Source organism: Schistocerca gregaria, chromosome 3, assembly GCF_023897955.1.
Source record: "Schistocerca gregaria isolate iqSchGreg1 chromosome 3, iqSchGreg1.2, whole genome shotgun sequence".
Classification (NCBI taxonomy): Eukaryota; Metazoa; Arthropoda; class Insecta; order Orthoptera; family Acrididae; genus Schistocerca; species Schistocerca gregaria.
In genome coordinates, this window is record NC_064922.1 from 707912645 (window position 1) to 707919976 (window position 7332).

A 7332-nucleotide genomic window follows, 5' to 3' on the forward strand; every position below is an offset into this window, starting at 1 on the left:
CTGTTCTTCCAGTAACAGTAGAATGTTTTAGTATAATACTTAACATCTGTTGCTGTGTACAACTATGAGTAGGCATAGTGAGACTGCGTCTGAATACATATAATAATGGCAGTGCACCAAGGAAATGATCTGCAGCGATGACAGATATGCGTCCGATCAGGACTGCTTCCAGAACAAAAAAGGTGACGTCTTCTCGGCAATACAACTGAACTGCGTATTATTCTAATGTTTCAGCGGTTGCACGCCACAATCGATATAACCGCTTATACTAATTAACATCTTATCAAATTTTTTTATTTATATATAAATCTACTTTTTGCTATAGATCCACGCCAATCCTACAAATGTGTCTTTAAAAGAAGTAATGTACAAATTACGAAGGCGCAACGCACCGCAATTAGGTACGGAAGCCATTGACCTATATTTGCATTCTTTTCGTTGCAACGAATTTTGGACAGTGCCATAAGCAACTCATCGTTTAGTTTTGCATTTGAGCAATTTAGGACCGTTTCCAATTATAAGTTTAATGCTAGTAAAATTCATTGTTCAAAACATGAAAGTGGAAGCAACATGAGCCATGCGGTTCTAGACGCTGCAGTCTGAAGCCGAGCGACTGCTACGGTCGCAGGTTCGAATCCTGCCTCTGGCATGGATGTGTGTGATGTCCTTAGGTTAGTTAGGTTTAAGTAGTTCTAAGTTCTAGGGGACTGATGACCACAGCAGTTGAGTCCCATAGTGCTCAGAGCCATTTGAACCATTGTTAATAGTAATTAGCCAATTTGATCTGCAGTGACTCACATACTATTCAAGTTACATGCCTGTAATTTATACCAATTAGGTTTAAACTAATAGCTTTCTAAAGATACGTCGATCTACAAAATCGGATGAATTGTTTAGATTTTGGAAATTCGTTGCTGGGTGTTACTAATTTATTGTCAGACACTAAACTTTAAACTAATAAAGATATTGCAAAACTGATTACACCATAAAATTTTTTGTGAAAATAATGGTAACGAACATGTTTCGTTTTGAGGTATATGATTCATCTGGCTGCTACCACGCGGTCGGCCTGCCGAGCGGCCCGAGAACCCACGCCAACTCAGAATGTTTTTAGGACGCCACAGCTCGCCCGTTACCTCACAACCAACAACATTATCTATGTGGTCGTTCCAATTTAGGTTACTTGTAATTATAATCTCTAAGTATTTAGTGGATTTCCAGTCTTAAGATTTGTGAGACTTATCGCGTAATCGAAGGTTAGCGGATTTCTTTTAGTTCAAAAATGGTTCAAATGGTTCTGAGCACTATGGAACTTAACATCTATGGTCATCAGCAACCTAGAACTTAGAACTACTCAAACCTAACTAACCTATGGACATCACACAACACCAGTCATCACGAGGCACAGAAAATCCCTGAGCCCGCCGGGAATCGAAGCCGGGAACCCGGGCGCGGGAAGCGAGAACGCTACCGCACGACCACGAGCTGCGGACTTTCTTTTAGTACTAATGTGAATAACTTCGCACTTTTCGTTATTCAGGGTCAACCGACACTTTTCGCACCATACAAATATTTTATATAAATCATTTTGCAAGTCGTTTTGATCATCTGATGACTTTACAAGACGGTAAATGACAGCATCATCTGCAAACAATCTAAGATGGCTACTCAGATGGCCTCCTATGTCGTTAATAACTTCCTTGGGGAACGCCAGATATTACTCCCGTTTTACTCGATGACTTTCCGTCCGTTTCTACGAATTGTGATCTTTCTGACAGGAAATCACTAATCCAGTCGCACAACTGAGGCAATATTCCATAGGCATGCAGTTTGGTTAGAAGACGCTTGTGAGGAACGGTGTTGACAGGTTTCTGGAAATATAAAAATATGGAATCAATTTGACATCTTCTGTCGATAGTACTCATTACTTTATGAGTATAAAGAGCTAGTTGTGTTTCACAAGAACGATGTTTTCTGAATCCGTAATGACTATGTGACAACAAATCTTTTTCTTCTGATGTTCGATCACAGTATATGGTCCAAACTCCTACTGCAAATCGACGTGGAAGCCATTTTCCCAAGGGACCCCATTAAGTGCCTAACGTTGGAGCTCACAACTAGCAGAAAACTCACCCTCTGTGAATTTCGAGTCCCTGCAGGCCGAGAAGCTTTCTCTGGAACAGGGTGGCCGACTCCATCCGGCTCAGAGTCTTCGTCAGCCACAGGTAACGCACGAAACCTGTTCGTCAAACGAATCGGGGAGGCACTACGATCGGCCCCTTTCGCTGCATGCCAGACTTTGGAATGTTCTCCCACTCTACCACAGTTGAGGGGTCAACCTCACTCAGTGCAGGTAGTACCTGGGGCGGTGTGACGAGTGTGTGTGTGTGTGTGTGTGTGTGTGTGTGTCGGCTCGATGGAAATGGATGTTAAACTCTGGTTGACGAAGGTCGGCGTCCGTCGATCACGACAACACCCATCTGTAACTGTTAAAACAAACTCCTCGTTTTGTTTGGTTAGTTTCAGATACTATCTCCCTTTAAGAGGTATCCGCGTATCGATGGAGCAGCGCGCCGAAATGTATAAGCAGCCCTTTCTAATAATTAAAACAATGGTGTTCCAAGGATGTATGTCTTCTTTACTGCTACACATGGCGACGGCTCCACTCGGTACCGCAACTCCCTTCATCTGAAACAATAAACCAAATATCCTTTGCGTGTTCGCGACGGGCGTACGCGAAATTTGATAATACTAGTTTTTACGCCCTGTTAGTAAATGAATGTTCAAACGTAGATCATATGATATCTCGAATTATAAGTTCCACCACTCAAGCAGATGCCACATTATAGTCTTGCGAGAATGTTGATTTGAGAAGTATTATACTGTCGTTAATGCGCCGCTGCGGTGCTAATTCAACAACTCCTAGTCGTAAATACAGGGATAATTTACTGTCTAAATAACGTGCAGAAAGCTTCGTAATACAATGTTCAATTACTGTTCCCTGTTAATAATGTCACTCTGTCACCTTTAGCTGCGGCGTTCTATCAAGAAAATAATTATTCAGACTGACGCAATAAATGATGTAGACGACACGAAGTGTTAAAGTTATAAGTGAGTTTATTGAACTTCTGAATTATGTAAAACTGCTCTGGAAAGCACACCGATCTGTCATTCAGGGAATTGTAGCTACCATATGGGAATTCTGAGATTGACCACAGATTCCAACAACACGGCGTACCTGTGAATTCATCATGACTGCGTGCATATGTTTCCTACTCAGGTCTATTTGTAGAGTTTATGTCTGCGTCTGGTACATTGCTGTGTCCTTCAATGTTCGTGACCATCACAGATCACTACGACCAAGTCCCAGAATTGATTATCACACGAGTTGCTTTTCCCTCGCGTATGTTATCTTTTCCGTTGTCTGGCTAAACGGTAAATGTTCTACCACCTTTCTTCAAAACTTTGACTAAAAACGTCAAGACGATACTTGAAAAACATTAAAATTCCAGATCGCTCTGAAACAATCGAATATCGGTCTACAAGCGTGCTTCTATTGCGACGTCTACAAGAGAGCGAATTAATATCTCCATTGAAGTTTATCATTATAGTCGCAGCGGCCTTATAGTTCGATGCGTCTACAACACTTTTCTTGGATGAATGTTATCTTTGATCAATTTTTCTCGTCTATTTTTTAACCTTTGTAAAACATATATTTTGAATTCTTTATTTAGAGTTTCATGCTTCGTAGATTAAGTGATCATCTGATAGTCTTTCATTTAGTTTTTTCCGTGGAATAGATGGTGTTGGTTCCCTAGTATTTCTGTTGATCAGACTTTCAATAGTGTTAACATTTTGTTGGCACCAGCTACAGCCACGGTCAGGATAACTAATTTTTATATCTTTTGCTGTCAAAATGGATGTCATTAAGAGTTCGATATTTTTGGTGTTATATATGTCCCCCAGACGATGAAATGGGTGCGTGATTTCCCGCTCCCGCGTCCCTAACCAGGTGAAGTGTCTTTTTTATTTACTTACTGACGTCCACGCACATACACAGGCTAAAAATCAAAATCACTACAGTGTTAGTTTTACACCAATAATGAGCCTAGATTTCATGTTCCTTAAATATTTCATCACTTCATTTTAATATCACACTTATATCTTCGGCGCATTGCCACACTTCCGCTGAAACCGCACCAGAACGTGGAAACTTGGTCCGGTTCGATGCCAGTGGCTTCCTATCGATCGACCCGGGCGATGCTGCAGCAGCATCGGACCGCATATGGCAGAGAGCACGATCCGATCATGCCCTATCGTGCGGTTGCTCTCATTGCTCAGTGGCTGCGCTCCCATTACACTGTACCTACATGTCAGCACAAACCGTCCGAAGACGGTCTTTATCGCCTGTATTGAATGTGCTGAAACATCTAAATCATTTTTATTTTCGGGGCTACCTGTTGCATGACAAGAAATGGAACACCATTAGTTTTATAGAAATTTAGGCATAACAATTTTTCTTTTTACTCTGAACATCATTCTTGCAGTACATATTAATGTTTAGTTGTTTTCATTAATTTTTATTGCAATTATTGTTGTGGTGATTATATCGATATTCTTTCATCTTTGTGTTAAAAGGTCGCTGACCTCACGAATTCTTTTTTTATTACTCAAGGATCCCTCTCTGCTTGGCAGCAGTTGTTACGTATTAGCTGTCGCAGTCGAATATCTTTGCCTTCCGAACTCCATCACGGGATTTGTTTAATTTCTAATAACCATCACCTTCAATATTTCCCACTTCGCTTGTCCCTACACAGTTATTAAAGTTTATCGTTGCTCATTGTTCCTTAGCATAATTAATAATGTTCGTGGTAAGTACTTGAGTTAATACTTTTACTGTCACGTGTGTACTGTCAGTTTGTGAACACGTACAACACTCCTTACACCGGTACCGTTCCTTCGTTTCTATCAGCTAGCTTTTATTTTTTCTAGCAATATTGATTGAGTCGTTTATTTGATATCCAGTTTTATTCAGCTCTTAGCATCTCACTCCTCAAAAGAAGTGACTTTGTTTAATACATTCCCCCTATTCACGAATGACTTCGGTCAGATCTTTCATTGTGCTCGTGTGCATATTCTAAACTAGTGCCTCATTAAGCACAACATATTGAGGCTTGTCAACATGAGAGCATCTACTGTTAACATGAAAACATCAACATAACGGTTTCTACTTAACTAAACAAAGATGAATTAATACAAATTAATTATTGTTGAGAACTTGCTGCACATAACATTTCTTAACGAATTAACTAGATCCTACAAATCTCCTGTTCCTTATTACTGTCTTTGCGCTTCACCCACAACACAATTCTCTTTTTATCAGGAATCTCACAAAGTGAGCTTATAGTAACGTAACGATATTCTATCGCACAAAATCGTAATATCAGTAACTCTTTTAGCAAGAACTACTTAACATTAATTCACTGTCAACTAATTCTACATATAAAATAATAAAAAAATTCACAAACATTGCAGTAACATATTTCTTCATCATGTATAAGTATCTTTTGAACACAATGTTGGGATACACCCCCTTTATCTTCTTGGTTTCTTCATCTTCTAATACGTAGCTTCCTTCATGTGGGACATTAATGATTTTATATGGTCCCTTATAAAGACTCTTTCACTTTCGATTTATTTATCTTAGCTTTGGAGACTTGGAATGATTCTTCAATGGAATACTATCACCAACGGTATAAGTGATTACTAAGCCTAGCTTTTTATCAAACTGATGTTTAGAAATACTTGCTTTATGTTGCAAGTTCAGGTATGCCTTCATTATAATTGCATCGCGATCCTTTTGGTCATTTTAAATACATGGTAAGTTACTAAGCCAGTTATTACTATCCCACTTATTAAATAGAACCTCATTGGGGAATACCCGGTTGACATACGTTGTAAGTCGTTGTACATTTTTCCAAAATCTTCAACTAATTCGATCCACTTATGTTGTTCATTCGGTACATAAGTTCTTACAAATCTATTTACGTCTCGAAATACTCTTTCGATCGGTTTTCCTGACGATTTAAGGCGTGCAATGAATACATGACGAATTTCATGTACTTTCATTGCTTCTTTCCACGCTTTACTCCGAAAAAATGAGGCGTTGTCTGAGATAAGTATTCCCGGTTTTCCTACATTAACCAAACAGACACCGGTAATCTTTCTCAACATGGGCCCCACGTTGTGGGCAAAACAATGTGGCGAGTGTGTGTTGGTCGGCTCGATGGAAACGGATGTATCAAGTCTGGTTGACAAAGGTCGGCGTCTGTCGATCGCGACAATTCCGATCTATAACTGTTAAAACAAACTCCTCGCTTTGTTTGGTGAGTTTCAGATACTATCTCCCTTTAAGAGATATCCGCGTGTCGATGCAGACGCAAGCCGAAATGTATAAGCGGCCCTCACTTATAATTGAAGCAATGGTGTTCGAAGTATCTCTTCTTTACTGTTACACACTGCGACTGCATCACTAGGTACCGCAACAACTCCCTTTATCAGAAACAATAAACCAAATATCCTTCGAGTGTTCACTACAGGCTCATAAGCTTACGCGAAACCTGATAACAGTAGTTTTTATGCCCGGTTAGCAAATTAATGTTCAAACGTTGACAATATATCTCGAATTCTAAGTTGAACCATTCAAGGCCATGCTACATTATACTCTTGAGAGGACGTTGATTTGTGAAATATTATAGCACAGTTAATTCGTCACTATGGTGCTAATTCAATAACTCCTATGGCGTAAATCCAGAGATAACGACTTCTGTAAATAACGTACAGATAGCATCGTAATAAAATGTTCACTTACTGTTCCCTGTTAATAATTTCACTCTGTCACCTTCAGCGTCCGTGTCCTATCACTAAAAAATTCCAGAATGAGATTTTCACTCTGCAGTGGAGTGTGCGCTGATATGAAACTTCTTGGCCGATTAAAACTGTGTGCCTGACCGAGACTCGAACTCTGGCAGAAATGGAGCTGTGAGGACGGGGCGTGAGCCGTGCTTGGATGGATCAGATGGTAGAGCACTTGCCCGCGAAAGGCAAAGGTCCTGAATTCCAGTCTCGGTCCGGCACAAGTTTTAATCTGTCAGGAAGTTTCAAGAAATTAATTATTCACAGCTACACAATAAAGTTCAATTAAAAGATGTAGACGACTTGGAGTATTAAAGTTATAACTGAGTTTATTGAATTTCTGAATTAAGTAAACATTGCTCTGGAAATCACTCCGACCTGTCATTCAGGGAATTGTAGCTACGATATCGGCAGTTC